The sequence below is a fragment of the Apium graveolens genome, chromosome 8, assembly GCF_009905375.1.
Source record: "Apium graveolens cultivar Ventura chromosome 8, ASM990537v1, whole genome shotgun sequence".
In the NCBI taxonomy this organism is placed as follows: Eukaryota; Viridiplantae; Streptophyta; class Magnoliopsida; order Apiales; family Apiaceae; genus Apium; species Apium graveolens.
The window spans coordinates 131,728,025-131,747,256 of record NC_133654.1 but is presented as its reverse complement, the minus strand read 5'-3'; the positions used below and the strand labels follow the sequence as shown (position 1 = coordinate 131,747,256).

The window sequence follows — 19,232 nt, the reverse complement described above, 5'->3', positions numbered from 1 at the left end:
ATAAATTGACTTAGGAGCTCATTTAATATTAATTAAACTGAGGAGCCTGTTTGGGAACACTTGGAGTTGCTCTAACTACATTGCAGGGGGACCTCTTCCATTTTAAATTCAAAGTGGGAAGGTAAAAGAAAAACCAGAAAAGCTTCACATATCATCAACTCATCCACTTTGCACACCACATCATCCTGAATCTCCATCAGTTATGCTTCAAACTTTGTACATACTCAAGGTCCACATAGCACATGCATGTCCCAGTAGGTCCAACACTCGAACATCATATAAAAAATTAACACATAATTCAGCCCACAGTTTTTTGCGGCTGCTTGCATTTACATACACACACAAATATATATTGGTTCACGCCTGATCGGATGGGGTAAGAGAAAGGCTAAAACTAATTGGATCCGGAAGCTAGAAAGAACATCTGATATATAGCCTTTTGATTTTCTTCACAGGAATTGTCTTGCAGTTACATAGAAGGGATGAGAGAAAATAGAGAAATGGATGAGGGCATAGAATTCTGAGAAAATAGCTTTAAAATATTTGAGAGACGCCACGTGTGTCGCCTGAGACATACCTCAGAGTTTTCATCATATTAGTAGCTATGACATTAGAAATACTACTAGACATATCAGGAGTGTAGATGGTTTTCTGCTAATTAAAGGCCAAAGTTTCTAAAATTACAATATTCAAAATCTCAATCTAAGTAACATTGCACAAAATCAATGCCCAAACTGTTAGAACTCTGAAAAACGCAAACTAAGTTCACCTGAAATTTAGCAATAACCCATGGAACTCCAATGATCATTCTGTAGACTACCAAATTCAGAGCAGCCTCAGAATACTTACAGTATAAATTAAACTATTACAGGACTGCGTTTTCTACGCGCCCTTCCACTGTTGCACACATATTAATGTAGTGTCCACAATATAGCACAAAACATGTCTCACAACCTGAATACAAAACCAGCAACACACTGTCCTCTCACCAGATCTACATAAAACATTAATTGTCTTATTAGTGCTCACCAAAATTGTCCCACAAAACTTGAACAAATCGACACCAGAAAATACTTGCATGATTCTATTAGTTTCTATATATCGACAGTAGCTCTTTATGCTAAGTTATACAATGGCTGATATAGTTGTTGCAATGCAGTTAATAGCACGCTTCAGAGCTGAAAGAATCTAAAAGGATTAAAACCAAATGAACCAAAGTTTTTTTCAATCACATTAAATTTTTTTAATATCTAAATTACTAAATGCTAAAACCTCTTAGCTTGCTATAAAATTCCCCTCAACCATAGGACGTCTAAAACCCAAATTAAATGTACTACAAATCTATGATGCTGAAAGATTTTTACACCTAAAGTATAATGATCCTTCACTTTATAGCTGCTACAAATTCTTAGCTTCTTTTGTGCTTTAGCATGTGAAACCTGCATTCCAGTAGGAATTCTATTATATACTCGAGGTCTTCTTTTTATTTTGCATAGATTAGGATCTTGAATAGTAATACGAGATGATAATATATTTTCTGAGACTTCTTTCACCATTAATCCAGCATCTTTATCAGCAATAGTGCACTAATTTAATTAATTATGTTCTTCATAAAATCAAATTCAGTTTTAGAGAACTCTATTATGGCTGTTTAATGAAAATCTTGTCAATGCCAAAAAATTTGGACCGAATTAAACATAAAATCATACCACGAAATTGCACACACATATATTAAGCCTATCAGTTAGAGCTGACGGAAAATTTATATTAACACAAAATAACAAAATTATGCAAATCCTTGACATACTAATACCTATATTTTTTAGAAAAAATACTAAGTTGCAAAGCCCTAATTATTCAAAAAAAAGTAACTATATTTATATGCTATTTTTAGGAATTTTTAGGAAGCTAATCCTAGCGCTGACACTTCATCTAACAGCTTACAAGCTGAGTTGTGTTTAATCCTCCCCAAGTCCAGGTTGCAAGGGGTATTGAGCTTTATAAACTTAAATTTATACTCCAGTTTAACTTAAAGTACTATTAAGATTTGTTGAAGTAAAAGCTCATGTGCAATTGGTTAAGTGTTGGTTTATGTGTGTAAAATATATACATGTAGCTCATGCATAGGGAAGTAGAGTTACAGGTCAATGAAGCATACAACATTCAGGAATTTATCATTTTGTCTCTCTCTGGTTGCAGCAGATTAACGTAACCTATAACTACAAAAATCGTGCTTAATTAGTTGTATTTATATATACATCAATCGTGCACTTTGTTTTAAGCAGAAATCCTGAAGTACAACAACCTATTAACTTCTCATAAAAGGATGCTCGTGTAACACATAGGATGCACACGAAAAATCTGAGCTAACAAAAAAGTGAATATATTTTGGTCTTCTAAAGCATACTATATATTATGTATCTATTTCTGAATAACAGGGAAAATACAGAGTATCATAAATTCCAAATAATGAGCTAAAAGTATATGATGATGAATTAAATAATCAGTTAAGTATAAAAATCCCCATAAAAATACGACAAATGAACATTCTGTGAGCAATGCTACCCATATTACATATTTCTAACCTAAGATAACAAAATCGGTACGTTCAGAAAACCTTTTTAATTCAATGCCAGTCTTGATATTGTATTGTAATTTCCTAAATCTGTCCTACTCCTGCATCAACATTCAAATTAGTGACAATTCTGATAGGAACTATACCTGGAGCTATATATCCTGCAGTTCCTCGTATTCAAGTTGAGCTGCTGCTTTGGTTTAGACTTAGACTTGGAAACCCAGACAAAGAGATAACCCAAAATCTGTAATACGGGCCAACAGGACAGACAGTACGTTTCCTACATCATCATTTGAAATTAGTTGTGAGTGACACATGTAATTATAGAAGATTTAAATTTGGAGCAGTCTGCTCAGATCATCTAGTTTATATTGATATATAGAGATAAATGGGGTATGATTTTATAGGCACATCCAAAATATTGCTCCAAAGGCCTTTAGTCTTTATAGATCTCAACATCATCCAAAATCATACATATTCATTGCATATCATCCAAGCTCAACTTAACACTCTCATTAAAGGTGTAAAAGGGATTTTCACAAAATGATTTGATTTGAAAACACATTACTTAAAGTTTGGTATGAGCCTCTATAGCATAAAAAGTTATACAAAAAAATTATTCCAAGTTAACACATTAAAATACTAAGATTTTTAAACCAAACACAAGTAGTCTTGAAGAAGTAGTGTCCAAAGGGGGTTCTGAGCCTAAGCACCAAAAGGCAAGTTAATACATAAATGAAAAGTAAAAAACATACATTTTTTTGTGAAAGTAGATCATTATCATCTTGTAACAATTCAAATCTTTAGAACTAAGCAATAATCACTCCAAGGGAACACATTTATGAAGATGTTATCATTTATATTCAGATATTTTTTACTCCATCAACACATTTGTTAGCTGTGAATACAAAAATTAAATAGAGCTTACTTACCAGAATTAGATTCATTGAAGAGTTCAAAACCTTTAAGAACATTTTCATTGCCATGAGCATGAAGAATAAGGTCATCTTCACAAAGATCAATGCCACAGAAATCCAGCACTGTACCTTCTAAAATACATAACCAACTCATAGTAATTACTCAAAAATAGAACTTTCACACAATCATTTCACTGCTAAAATCTTAAAATAAGAATCTCAAGATCAGAAAAATTACTGTTTGCAAGACCACGAGTACATCGAGACCATTCCTCTTCCTCTCAACACATTAAGCGTATCAATCACAACAACACAATACCAAGAATTACAAGATAGAAACGGAGAACACAAACTTAACACTCTCCCTATCAACACATTAAACCTACCAATCACAACTACATAGTATCAAGGATTCAACGATAACATAACTAATATCACGGGCAGGAAAATAATTCTACCAAACACAGGGGGATCCTATACGATAACAAACATATATATGAAAATAAAGGGATAAAACCTAAAGCAAATACCTATATGACCTGTGTGAGCCGAGGATGAGCAGATATACGCTTGATTGATTTCTCCGTAAGAGTCAAATTTTCCTGAATTCTTCTTCTTCCATCCTATATATATAGCCTTTGCAGCCACTTGACTGTAGACCGATTGTCTATTGATTTTCTTTAAAATAATTGTAGTTCAGTTACATAAATGAAGATGATAGGAAAGGAGGGGAAAGGATGAGGGCGTAGAATATCGATAAAATAGTTTTACCATGTTTGAGAAGTGCCACGCTTTCACCCGAGATTTTACTTTATATAGATATATTTATATAGATATATAGATATATAGATATAGATTGAAGGGGGATAAAATATTAATTCATCTTATTTGACATTCTTCCCTATCTTAAAAAAAAATGATAATAAGTCTTTTAATGACCGGATACTTCCATGACTATCCTATTCCCACAAATAACCTGCACAAACACTCGAAAAAAATATCATTTTTCAATTTACAGATTCACTATTTGCGTTAAATATCGTAGAACCAATAATACTAACAAATATATGTAGACAAGATTCAACATATTTATGTTATGGGTTCGACATCGTAATTACCATTTTTTCAAAGATTCAACAGATTTTGAATGAGTCGTTAACATGCGGTCACTATAATAATATTCACCATAAACACGTATAACTAAAATTCAACATATTTTTAATGTGTATTCAACGTCATCTATATCATTTCTATCTATATTTCAACATTATCATTATTTAATATGTCTAAACAAGATAACTTTTCAAAATATTTATAATATCGATACATTACATTTAAAATTTTCTCCATAATTCCAAAAAATTTATAACATATATTAAACGAGATCTAATACTATCTTATAACAATATCAACAGTTTTATAGTTAACTACCATTCAACAAATTTATATTATATATTTCACATCATAAAAGATCTTCATAATATTTTAACAATTCTGATCTCAGATGACTATCCCTATCCCAGAGTCATTATGATTTGGTAGCTTGTTTATCAGGTAAATGCATGAATATTTTTTTTTTGCTAATTAAAAAATTTATAAAACCAAAGGAACAAAAATAAGAGCTGGGGCATTCCCTAGGGAGATTAAAGGAAAGGAACAAGCTCCTGACCTTAAAACCAATAGAAAAAGGTAACAAGCCTACCTCAGGCTAAAAAGTAAAGTTAAGCAGAAGACTATTTCTAATATAACAGGGGAATAATACTAGGATCCCTAGTAATCATACATTTAAAAAATTCCGAACTAACTATCTTCTCTCTAATCATTCTTTATAAATTGGCTTTGACTGCTTGGGCCGGAATCGAGCTCCCTGCATGAATTCTTGAGTTCCCTTCCTCCCAAATTTTATACCCAGCAACTGCTATATATAGTTTGCTTAACAGAAAACCTGGATTATCTGAGGACCAACTAAGGTCTAGCAAATTAGATTTTGAAAGCCAATCTCCATGCAAATTTACTGGGCAATCTCGCATTAGTTCTTCAGAGTAAACACATTCAAAGAATAAATGTTGCATTGATTCGTTCGTAGCATTGCATAGAATGCAAACACTAGGAGATTGGATTTCGAATCTTATTTATCTGTCTCTTGTCGTTAATCTACCTCTCAGAAGAAGCCAGAGAAAGAAAGCAGTTTTCAGGATAGCAAGCCTGTGCCAAACAAAATTAGGCCAACCTGTAATATGCCTGCTTAATCGAATGGACTGCCATATGTCTAATATCTTTACACCCCTTTGATCCTCCAGATGTGTAAATTAACTGCAAGTACATAGCGGTTAATTGTAGCAAATATAGGTCGATCCAGAGAGACTATGAATTTTCAAAATCCTAACAATTTAAATCAGGCGAACTAGACAATAAGATTTGAGAGGGGTTTGAATTAACCTAATTAACAAATAGATCAAATAATATGGAAAACCTAGTAATCCGAATCCGTTAATCAATCACAATTAAAATCAACTCGCCCTAAAATCAATTCTCTTTTCTTCACAAATAAATTTTAATTAACGAGACAAGCATATACTATGAAATTTGTTATCTAATAATAACCCATCAAAATTTCATGGAGCAAGCATAGGCTATGAAAAATGAATTCGGTAACAATAATATATCAAAATCACTTTGTCAATTAAACAATTAAGCACCAAGAAAAATTATGAGAATAAAATAATAGGAACGAGAAGATATCAAAGCAATTAAATTAACTTCATCTTCATCCTAGGGAACAAATTTAGCTACACATGATAAAAAGATGAACAAAACAAATAACTAATTGGGTGTTGGAATGTTGAATGTGTAAAATACAAGAGGGGAGACCCATATATAGGGAAAATATGAGGGTTGGATTCTTGAAATACAAGTAGGATTCTTAAAGTAAATTCTTCTTCTTCTCCTCCAATAAGGATTCTATTTATCTTCCAATTTCCTTGACTTCTAGAATAGTCCACCTCCTTACTTTTTTGCACCTTTTCCAACTCAAATTCTGATTTTATTTATTTTCCTCCAAAACAAAGTAAAACAATTTATTTATTAATAAAATTACGAAAATATACATAAAATAGGTATTAATAATATGCAATAATATGGACCTATCAAATGCCCCCATACCTATCTTTTGCTCGTCCTCGAGAAAAATCAAAAATAAAAATGCTAACTAAGAAAAGTCCTATGATCCTTTTCGTAGGCGTGACGGGAAATTTTAGGTTTACCAACCCGTTAAACTCATAGACGATCTCTATAAGAGGAGTGTTGTCTCCTAAGGGTTTACAAAAGATATGCCCATAAAAACCTGTGAAATACTTTAGTAAGTGTCCAAACTCTATCAACAATAACATTCATCGGTGTCAACACAAGAATTTTTAGGAAAATACATGCCTTTAAGACTCTTCTAATAATAGCCAAGATGTAGGTATCAATAATTCACTTATATCGACTCTGAACGTTTACAAAAAATCCCAAGGTGTGTCGTGAAAATAGGTCTATGAAGAATCAACTGAGTAAGTACATTTCCTTTTTTCAACCAATATTGAACCGTATAGACCCAATCTCTATCAAAACAAGTATCTAGCCAAAATTCACCGTTATTTTTTCTTTCTTTTTTTAACTGACTGTGCAATGTCCGTTTTCTTAGTCTTTCTATGTTATCCATGTAGCGAGCTTTGAGTCAATGACTCCCATTAGGGCACTAGGTTTTGAAATACCCCTACGGACTTAATTACTCGAGTAACAAAGGCCACAAAACAAGACTAGTCAATTATACTACTTGTGCCCATCATCTCAATTTTTTTCTCTTTTTTTTATTTGTGAGGAATATTGGGTATTGAAGTAGTTTATTCAAGCATCTCTTTTTTTTTGCTTTTCTTTTTTTTTTTCCGCAAAAATTTGATTCGACATTGTTTCAACATGTGGGCTCTGTCTCAGATATCGAAAACTTCCCTAAACAATATTTCCTATAAAGACCTTGTGCAAATGTGCCGTCTTAGACTCTTAAGCAAAAATTCGTTCGACACAAGTTTCATGAAGACAACCTTACTCAACTACGTTCAAATCATCTCAAGGCATTATATATATAACTTTTGAAAAATTGCTAACACCAACTAGTATTAAAGTACAAGAGTGGACTGAACAACTTAGCTAAAATATCTCTGATTTTTTTTTCAATTTTTTTGGTTTTTTATATATATATAAATACTAATAAACCCCTCCCCATACCTGAATCATGCATTGTCCTCAATGAATGTAAATGAGAGAAAAATGACAAAGTAAAAGGAAGAGAATACCTGATATGGGCATGATAGAGGAATAAAACTAACTATTATACAACAAGAAAACTTACTTTGATCATGCGTCAATGAGGTGAATCACCTCTTCCTCAGAATCAACTGGCAGTTCTAAAAATGGCTTAAGCCTTTGACCATTAACTTTAAAAGTTTCACCAATTTTAGGATTTTCAATTTCAATAGCACCATGAGAAAAAACAACTTTAACAACATATGGTCCCTCCCACCTAGATCTCAATTTCCCAGGAAATAAATGTAGCCTAGAGTTGTACAAAAAATTTTTTTGACCCGGAAAAAAGACTTTCTCAAAATAGATTTGTCATGCAAAAGTTTAGTTCTTTCTTTGTATATCTTAGCATTTTCATAGGCATCATTCCTAATTTCTTCTAACTCAGACAGTTGTAATTTCCTATGGCTACCAGCAGTGGGTAAATCAATATTTAACTTTTTAATGGCCCAATAAGCTCTATGTTCAAGTTCAACAGGGAGATGACATGCTTTACCAAAAACAAGCCTATAAGGAGACATACCTAAAATGATCTTAAAAGCAGTACGATAAGCCCAAAGTGCATCTACCAACCTAACATACCAATCTTTCCTATTTGATTTGATAGTTTTCTCTAGAATTTGTTTGATTTGCCTATTAGAGACCTCTACTTGACCACTAGTTTGAGGATGGTAAGGTGTGGCTAACTTATGAGTGATGGAATACTTCCTTAAAAGAGACTCAAACTGATGGCTTTTGAAATGCTTACCCTAGTCACTAATTATAGCTCTAGGCGCACCAAATCTATAGAAGATATTATCTTTCAAGAACTTAAGAACTACCTTGTTATCATTAGACTTAATTGGTATGGCTTCGACCTATTTAGACACGTAATCAACCGCTAAGAGAATGTAGAGGTTACCAAAAGAATTAGGAAAATGACCCATAAAATCTATACCCCAGACATCAAGGATCTCGATAACTAAGATTGGATTCATTGACATCATGTGTCTTCTAGTGATCTTTCCTAATTGTTGACACCTACTACAAGCGGCACAAAATTCAGCAGAATCTTTAAATAAACTAGGCCAATAGAAACCACATTAAAATATTTTAGCAGCTGTCTTTTTAGCACTAAAGTGACCTTCACAAGCCTGATCATGGCAAAAGGAAAGTATACTTATAAAATCATGGTTTGGAACACACTTCCTAATGATTTGGTCTGGACAATACTTAAAAAGATAGGGATCATCCCAAAAGAAGTATTTGGCTTGTGAGAGAAATTTGGATTTTTCTTGTTTAGACCAATGAGAAGGAATGTCACCAGTGACAAGATAGTTAACAATATCAGCAAACCAAGGAGTGGTAGATATGGAAAGAATATGTTCATCAAGAAAAGACTCATTCAAAGGCATATTAATGGTGGACTCCACTACTAAACGGGAAAGATGATCAGCAACAACATTTTCAGAACCCTTCTTATCCCTAATTTCTAGGTCAAACTCTTGGAGCAACAAGACCCGCCTAATCAATCGGGCCATCGAGTCTTTCTTAGAGAAGAGATATCTAAAAGCAGAGTGGTCTATGTAAACAATGATTTTAGAGCCTATAAGATACGACCTAAACTTTTCAAGAGCAAAAACTACCGCTAGAAGTTCTTTTTCAGTGGTGGAGTAGTTAAGTTGAGCATCATTTAGAGTCTTACTAGCATAATATATGATATGAGGTATTTTATTGATTCTTTGTCCTAAAAATGTCCCTACAACATAGTCAGACGCGTCACACATAAGCTCAAAAGGTTGATTTCAATCAGGGGATTGAATGATGGGGGCTGAGGTCAACTCTTTCTTAAGATGTTCAAAAGATTGAAGACATTCATTAGAGAACTCAAATTTTATGTCTTTAGAAAGAAGATTGGTCAACGGTCTAGCCTTTTTGCTAAAATCCTGAATGAAACGCCTATAAAAACCAGCATGTCTTAAGAATGAACGGATTTCTTTGATAGATTTTGGTGGAGGTAAATTAGCAATGAGATCAATTTTAGCTTTATCAACTTCAATTCCCTTTGATGAAATTTTATGACCAAGAACAATTCCCTCTTTAATCATGAAATGACACTTTTCCCAATTAAGAACAAGGTTTATTTCTTTACATCGTTTTAAAACTAAGTCAAGATAATTAAGACACTGACGAAAAGAGGAACCAAAACTGGAAAAGTCATCTATAAAGATTTCTAGGAAGTCTCCTACCATATCAGAGAAAATGCTCATCATACATCTTTGAAAGGTGGCAGGGGCAACAGTGAGACCAAAAGCTAAGCGATGATAAGCAAATGTTCCAAAAGGACAAGTGAAAGTGGTTTTTTCTTGATCCTCGGGAGCAATGGGAATTTGGAAATATCCAGAAAAACCATCTAGGAAATAATAGTATGAGTGACCTTATAATCTTTCCAACATTTGAACAATGAAGGGTAGAGGAAAATGATCTTTCCTAGTGGCAACATTAAGTTTCCTATAATCAATACACATTCTCCAACCAGACTGAACACGAGTGGGAACTAGTTCATCATCCTCATTGACAACGACAGTGATCCCTGACTTTTTAGGCACTACTTGAACATGACTGACCCATGAACTATCAGATATAGGATATATGATTCCATTATCTATACATTTACAGATTTCTTTTCTAACAACTTCCTTAAGAGTTGGGTTTAATCTCCTTTGTGGTTCTCTAACCGGTTTAGCATCATCAACTAAGTGAATCCTATGTTGGACAATGGCAGGACTGATTCCCTTGATGTCGGATACGCTCCACCCTATGACTTCCTTACTCTCTCTAAGTACAAATAAGAGTTCTTCTTCTTGAGAAGGTGTTAAATCAGATGCAATTATAACTAGAAGAGACTTAGAAGGACCTAGAAATATATACTTAACAGTTTCGGGAAGAGGTTTGAGTTCTAATTCTGGTGGACTTGCTTCAACGGATTCACTAGCTTCAAAAAGTGGCAAAGGAAAAGGTTCTAACTCTTGGTTGGAACTAGGAATGGTGGACTCTAACATTTCACTGACCTCATTTTTATGACTAGTATCATCCCAATCTTGACCAAAATAATCTTGACAAAAGCTAAGGACATCATCAACATTCATGATTTCATTATCAACTAACTCCTCAATCATATTAACATCTATGGGTTGGTCAAAAAGTTCATTGGGTTGTTTTCCTACATTGAAAATATTGAGATCAATTGTCATGTTTCCAAAATTAAGTTTCATTAATCCATTCCTACAGTTGATCAAGGCATTAGACGTGGCAAGAAAAGGTCTTCCTAAAATTATGGGAATTTGATTTTTCAGATTTTTGACTGGTTCGGTCTCTAGGACAACAAAATCGACGGGGAAGACAAAATCACCAATCTTAATCAACACATCTTCAACTATACCCGTTGGAGTTTTGACAGAACGGTTAGCAAACTGAAGAGTAACATTAGTCTTTTTAAGTTCACCTAAACCCAAGGCTTGATAGACAAATAATTGAAGAAGATTCACACTAGCTCCTAAATCGAGTAAAACTTTATCAATGAGGGTATTACCTATGACACAAGAGATGGTAGGACAACCAGGATCCTTATACTTTACAGGGATTTGATTTGACAAGATAGAACTAACATGAGAGGTTAGGAAAGCTTTCTTAGGAACATGAGTGGTTCTTTTATGAGTACACAAATCTTTTAGACACTTAGCATAAGAGGGAACTTGTTGAATTGAATCTAAAAGAGGAATGTTGATCTTGACTTGCTTAAAGACTTCTAAAATCTTATCTAACTGAGTTGCTTTTTTGTTTGAGATAAGTCTTTGAGGAAACGGAGCTTTTGGCTTAAAGAATTTTTCACTAAACGCATCAGAGTGGGGTTTTGAAGGTGGTTCTTTGGATGGTGATGACTCATTAGATTCAGAAGTTTCAGGATTTGAAGATTGTGGAAGACTATGATTCAAGAGTAGAGGATTTGGTTCAGATTTTAGCTTATCTTTTTGATGAGTATTAACACCAGCATGATTGTTAAATTGATTTCCAGACCTTAGAGAGATGACAGAGTTCACATTTTCATGAGACTTTTGGTTTTGATAAAATTTAGGATTAACCTCGGGTTGACTAGGGAAATGATTTTTCTCTCTCTCATTGATTGTGTTTGCCAATTGACTAACTTGGACCTCTAGCTTAGATATGGTGTGTTTGTTTGAATTTAGAAACTATCTATCTTGGGTCATAGCTTGCATGAAAGATTGTTGAGATTTAAGTAAAGCCTCCATACTTTTTTCAATGGAATTCAATTTCTTATCAAATTCACCAAAACTAGGAGGGTTTAAGGGTACTGAGTTAGGATAATGACCATGATTTTAAGGAGGATATGTGTTGGGATTTTGAGTTAGGTATGGACCAGGATTGGGCTTTTGAAAAGCAGTTTGAGAATTTTGATTAAACTGATTATATTGACCTTGGTTCCATGAGAAATTTGGGTGATTCTTCCAACCAAGATTGTATGTGGGTGCATATGGATCATTCCTAACTCTAGGTTGAAACATAGCATTGACTTGTTCACTTTCAGGGAAATTGTCTATTACATGATTAGGAGAACTATAATTTGCACAGATAGAAAATTGAGAAGACAAATTGTTGGTTTTTAAGGCCTCTAGACGTTTAGTGAGTGTAGCTAACTTAGCTTCGGTTGCAATAGAATTACCAAGTACGTGTAAGCCCTTAGATCTTGCAGGTTCCGGATTAGGTTCCTTAGTTCACTCCCACAACATTATTTTTTCAGCCAACTCCTCAAAATATTGCCAAGCTTCTTCCTCAATTTTATCCATAAATTTACCTTGGCACATAGACTCTAACAAAGCAGTGGTTTGACTGTCTAAGGCTTCATAAAGAATTTTACAAAGTCTCCATTTTTTATACCATGTTGAGGACACTTAGACAAAAGCTTTTTAAATCTATCAAAATACTTCCAAAAAGACTCATTTCGATTTTGTTGAAATAGGTTAATTTCATTCCTAAGTCTGTTTGCCTTATGGTTTGGAAAATATTTTTTAAGAAAGATAGACATAAATCCATCCCACGTGGAAATAGAATTAACGGGTAGACTATACAACCATTGTTTAGCCTCTTCTTTTAAAGCAAAGTTAATAAGTCTGAGCTTAATGGAGTCTGAGCTAAGTTGTTGGAGTTTTTGTAAAGCACATATTTCCTCAAATTCTCGAATGAAAAGATATGGATCCTCTCCCTCTACCCCAGAAAACCTAGGTAACATGCTAATGTGGTGATGTTTAATTTCAAAATTGTTCGCGGTTACTTCAGGTAGGACTATGCATGAGGGTTCAACGGAACGAGCAGGATAACAACGGTCTTTGAGTGAGACAACCATGATTACAAGTGGAATATCTACTTCTTCTTTTGACTCAATTTTAGTGGGTGAAGAAAAGTTAGTGGGTGAAGAGAAGTCGAGTTGCCTTACTACTTTAGGAGATGAAAGGTTAGAGTGTCTTATTAATCTAGATGAATGGTCTCGAACCCAATTACTTTGCATATAAGACAAGTAATCACGTACCAGATAAGAGCTATAAGTCAACAACCAAGAAAAATTGGAAAATCAAAAAGAAAAAAAAACTTAGATATATGGGTAATCCAAAAAAAAGAACAACATGATAACATTGAACCAGAGTTGGAATAAGATCAGGATGTACATCAAAATGTTGAAAGTAATCCTGTCCAAGAAACACGGGTTATTCGTAAATCTAGTAGGATTCACCATGAGTTTGGGAGAAATTATGGATTTCTTTTGACTAAAAATGGTGATATGATGCTAACAGATAATGATAAAGCCTCTCACCTACCAAGATGCTATGAACCGTCCAGACTCCGAGAGATGGTTGAAGGCCATGAAATCCAAGATGGAATCCATGTATCAAAATAAAGTATTCACTTTAGTTGATCCACTCGAAGGGGTAAAACCTATATGGTGCAAGTGGGGTTTCAAGGAGAAAACTGACATGGATGGTAAAGTACAGACCTATAAGGTGCGACTAGTGGCAAAAGATTTCAAACAAATTCATGGTATAGACTATGATGAGACTTTTTCACCAATTTCTATGGTCAAGACCATCGGGATTTTGTTAGCAATAGTTGCTTACTTTGACTATGAGATTTGACAAATGGATGTCAAAACTGCTTTCTTATATGGGAGCCTTGAAGAGGATGTATATATGATACAACCTGAGGGTTTTGTCGATCCAAAGTTTTTTAAGATAGTTTGTAAGTTTCTTCTATCTTTTTATAGATTGAAGCAAGCCTCAAGGAGAATGAATATTCATTTTGATAAAACATTCAAAGAGTTTGGCTTTATTCAAAACGAAGATGAACCATGTGTTTGCAAGAAAGTTAGTGGGAGCCATGTGACATTCCTAATATTATATGCAGATGACATATAACAGATATGAAATGATATACCTTCTCTACATGATGTTAAGACTTGGTTGAGAAATAGTTTCTCGATGAAAGACTTAGGCGATACTACCTGTATATTAGGGATGAAGATCTATAAAGATAGAGTGAAGAGATTAATCGACCTAGTCGGAGTACATACATTGATAAAGTATTACATCATTTTATGATACAAGTGACAAAAAATGATATGTTTCCATGTCTCATGGGATAGTGATCTCAAAAGATAATTGCCCCTAAATCATTAGATGATAAGGTCCTTTTGAGAAAGTTACAGATGTGTTAGCAATTGGATCTATAATGTGTACAATGATATGTATTTATCCTGATGTTTCGTATGCTTTGAGCATGATGATCAGATACTAGTCTAATCTAGGTGAGGGCCACTGGATAGTTTTCAAGAATATTCTTAAGTACTTAAGGAGGACTAAAGATTTATTTTTGGTGTATGGAGAAGATAGGGAACTGGTTGTAAAGGGTTATACTGATACTAGTTTCTGAACCTAATTTCTGGATAGACAAGGATGATTATGTGTTTATGTCTGTTTTGTGTTTTGTCTAAATATAAGTAATGTTAGCTGGAATAGTTCACAACAAGAACTTTGATGATTCTATAATAGAAGCCGAATATATTGATATTTTTTAACCAACCAAGGAGACTGTTTAGGCATGTTCTTAGACGATATCACCTTATTAATGAGATTAATGATCAAGGAGATATAAATGTAAAGTGCATAGTAATGATAATGTTGCAGTCCCACTGACTAAGACTTTATCGCAGCAGAAGCACGATGGTCATACTAGTTCCATGAGTATTAGATACATGGGTGATTGGCTCTAGTGCAAGTGGGAGATTGTTAGTGTTTGTGCCCTAGAGACAATACTATGATGTTTTAGTTTAAGACATTTGGATTATTAATGTTTATGTTCTATCGATTATTCCCTTTATAATTTATTAATTCTTAATTTACCGCGATATAAATGTTAGATTAATAAATGTCCTTGGAATATGATATGCAATTCTATATCTCTAAGTACGTGACTTAGATATGAGATAATGAGAATATTATCAATATTCCAAAAGGTCCCTAGTCGAGTATTATTATTAAGGGACATTAAGACTGGTGTGTTTGTTGACTGATTATAGCATCTCATTGATCATAGGTTTAGTGATACTAAAGTAAATAACACAGGCATATATAAATGTACATGGTGCTGGACATACCGAATGTGAGATTCTACATGTCTGTTGTCATAAGTAATTATCATAGTGATACTGATGTAATGGTATTATATTTCTATACGAGAATTAATATACATTGATTCCATTAAAAGTTATCCTTGGCCGGGTAATGATAAAAGTAGACATTGGGTATATTATGAATCGTATGAGAAATATTAATTATCTAGATGGGATTTAACCCTCCTATTTTAGGAGTGATATTATTAGCCTCTTGTGTGAGCTAGACTATGAAATGCCTGACCATGCTCAGATGTTGATTTGATATGATAGTCTACTCATTGATTAAGGAAACTTGGATTAAACTATGATGAGGATGACACATTACATTCATCTAGTTTAATCTATAATATTCGGTTAAAGGGATTATATTACATTATACATTGTTCACGAAAGGTTTAATCGATCACCGATTCAATTATTATTATTTGGGTAGTAATGATGTATTACTAGATGCCGCTCATTGTTTACGATTTTATATTAGGTTTAAAATTCGTTGCCAACGTAATAATAACCTATAGGGTCACACACAAAGAATGCTTGAAGGATTATTTAATTTAAATTGGATTTAAACTAAATTAAAGTAGTTCGAATTCTTTATAATATTAATAAGTATGACTTAATTAATTAAATAAATAATGATATTCAAATTTACTAATATCAATTATGAAATTCAGTTGTTAAATAATTAAGTTTGAATTAATTATTATCAAATAGGAATTTCGAATTAATAATAACTCCTAATTAGTTAAGAGTTATAATTCTTTTTCTACCCTCTATATAATAACTCTTGTGTGGCTGATTTTGGGTGAAAGACTTTTACTACAACCCTAGCCACTAAGAGAGAAGATGGAATGAGCAAGAAGAAACGAGTTTGTTCTCGTAAACATCCAATCCTTGAGTTCAAGCATTCGTGTGGATACCGATAGAGCATAGATCGCGAGAGAGGGATGCGTGGTTATTGAACAATCTTTGGATCTCCATTGTTCAACAAATTAGTTAAGATTCTTAAGGTAAACGGTCTGATCTACGAATTAAATATATGTTTTTCGTATGGATCCTGCGGTGGGTTTCGAAAATTCTGGTTTTTCACATTTTTTAATTACTGTTTCCGTTGCGTTTATGTGCTTGAAACCCTTCATAGAGGTTTAAAAAATATCATGTCTTGATATTTTTTCTTTGATCATATTGCCTTAGAGATATTTTTCATAATATAAATTTTGATGACTGGAATATCTCTTTTATATTTGAAAATAGTTTTGCTAATTTGACCATTTGACTTGGATCACTTAAATTCATGTCCTAATGGAGAGGATCTATGTGTAACTAAATTTTATGTTTAATCATACAAATACCAAAATAAATAATATATTAAAGATATCCTTTCCAGTCTAATCTACTTAACATTTTTATGGACTCAAAAAATACAAATACAGAATACACTGGGGTTATCATACACCTTATCCTTAGGGCTGTTAAGATGACTTAGTCTATGTACATGAATGTCTTGAACACCATATTTATTTCCTAATGAGGGCCTCAGCCACCACATTGGCTTTACCTGGGTGATACAGGATTTCAAAGTCGTAATCCTTGATTAATTGTAACCATCTTCTTTGTCTCATGTTCAATTTTTTCTGGGTGAAAATGCATTTAAGGCTCTTATGGTCTATGTAAATCTCACACCTTTCCCCATACAAGTAGTGCCTCCAAATTTTCATGTCAAAGACTATTGCTGGCAGCTCTAAGTCGTGCATAGGGTACCTTATCTCATATTCCTTCAATTGCCGAGAGGTGTACGAAATTACCTTTCCGTGCTGCATGAGTACACACCCTAATCCCTTATGCGAGGCATAACTATAAATCACAACCTTTCCCTAATCCTCGTAAGTGATTAGTCGGGTAATCTTTTATTATGAATCCTTATATTTTACAATACTTGAACTAGGGTTTTACTCTTAGGATTTTAAATCCTTGATCGTAGTGCAATTCTCGTGTTTCTCGATAACTCGTAAAATAAGGTCATTTTGAAATAGTGGTTTTCTTCGAGACTAACGACTTCTACATACATTCATTTGATACGTATAATCATAATATCGACTCGAAAATTTAATTTAAATACCCTTATATAATGTGGACACAAACATTTTTCCTTGATCGTCAGGATTACTATTCATTCATCGTTTTACAAAGTCCCAAAAATTCGGGTTATTACAGATAGCCATTAATGATTATCTGAAATATCTCATTGGGATGCTGAACACTAAAAATAAAGATGAAGAAATCTTTTATAGTTTTCTCCAAAGGCAACATGGTTACAACTAGTCGAGGCAGAAAAAAGCAAAATAATCAGCTCATACTAGAGGAGCAAAGTAATCTCTTATCATTTTACTTGTAATTTCCGTTCCTTTAAAACTCAGTAGCTTAATGAATATTTGTTGTACCTTCTTCAAAGTAATTTCATTAACAATATATTTTGTTATCATAAAGGAGATAAATTATTACTGGTATTCCATCAGTCATAAATTAGGGGAGATTGTTAGGAATCACATGTACCTTTGATGATGAACAAAACATATATAGCATAATATTCATTAAATAGAAAGTAGATATCAATGGCTAAATTATCTTTTATTGATAGCCATCGATAGAGTAGCTTATCCGTGATAAGAAGTTGTAGCATTTTTCAAGTAGATCTGAACTTGTAGTCATTATTGTAATTGTCCATTCCATAGTCATCACTGAATCACTGGATAAATAGAATAGGATGGCTAATTGTAAATACTCTATGCCATGTAATTCTAGTTAAATGAAGTGAGCTTTCAATGACTAAAGAGAACAGAATTTCAATGGCTAATGGATCTTCCCATCAATGGCTAAGAAGATCATACTGTGAATGGCCAAGGTAACAAATAACAATTGATAGTGACTTGACAGAGTATAGATACCAAATCTGATAGAGCACATGGGCTGATAAAAGATCTTAGTTTGAAAAGTGGAAGCCGAGAAAAATGGGCATGTGATCTTGGATAGAGAAGAAGAAGAAATATTCCATTTCCATGCATGACAAATTGGAGGGATATTCCAAGCAATATATCAAGACAAATTCTAGCCTCATTTGTCAAGCCTCAGAGGAAAGAGAATGAAGAAGCAATCTTGCTGGACCTCGAATACTGTGTTATATATTGTCTAGCAAGCATTGTAACTTGGTGATATATAAACCAAGTAGTAGAAGTATATTATCTAAGAAATAAGAAATTAAGTTTTCAACAGAGAGAACTATCTCTTAGAAAAATATTGTAAAACGCAGCTGTTAAATTCTTGTAATTTACATAGATTATTTCTTCAATATATAACTCAGGTGGCAAATCAAAAACAAACCAACTGAAATTTTAACTCTTGTGTTTTTATTTTAATTTAGCAGTTGTTCACAAAGAAAAAGTTGAAAATCATAATTTTTTTGTATTCAACCCCCTTCCACAAATTATTTATATATTGATTGTTGACAAATAACAATTTTACGCAACAAGTTTTTGACGCCACTATTATGGACGATTTTACTTGTTAATTGTAAAGTTAATTTCCTGCAGTTTGGTTTTAGTTACCTCTGTACCAACGGGAGTAATTGTTGCTTCTTATCAATTTTTTTATGTATGAATGAAGAACCCCCAGGATTAGGTGT

General features: G+C 33.3%; 1 long non-coding RNA gene and 1 pseudogene across 4 annotated transcripts; both read right to left on the bottom strand.

Annotated features, from left to right (window-relative positions):
• Positions 1-629: 629 nt before the first annotated feature.
• LOC141678631 (uncharacterized) lies at positions 630-4,298 on the bottom strand. 4 transcript variants are annotated; one of them, XR_012557824.1, is made up of 5 exons: positions 4,023-4,298; positions 3,731-3,874; positions 3,508-3,624; positions 2,722-2,855; positions 630-994 (listed from the first exon to the last, which is right to left on the bottom strand). It is a non-coding gene; the product is annotated as an uncharacterized LOC141678631 (long non-coding RNA). The 4 variants fall into 4 exon arrangements; XR_012557825.1 differs by having other exon boundaries at positions 3,731-3,770; positions 4,023-4,295; XR_012557822.1 differs by lacking the exon at positions 3,731-3,874 and having other exon boundaries at positions 4,023-4,290.
• A 3,589-nt stretch (positions 4,299-7,887) lies between these two features.
• LOC141680003 (uncharacterized) overlaps positions 7,888-19,232 on the bottom strand; it is a 123,948-nt pseudogene continuing 112,603 nt past the window's right edge.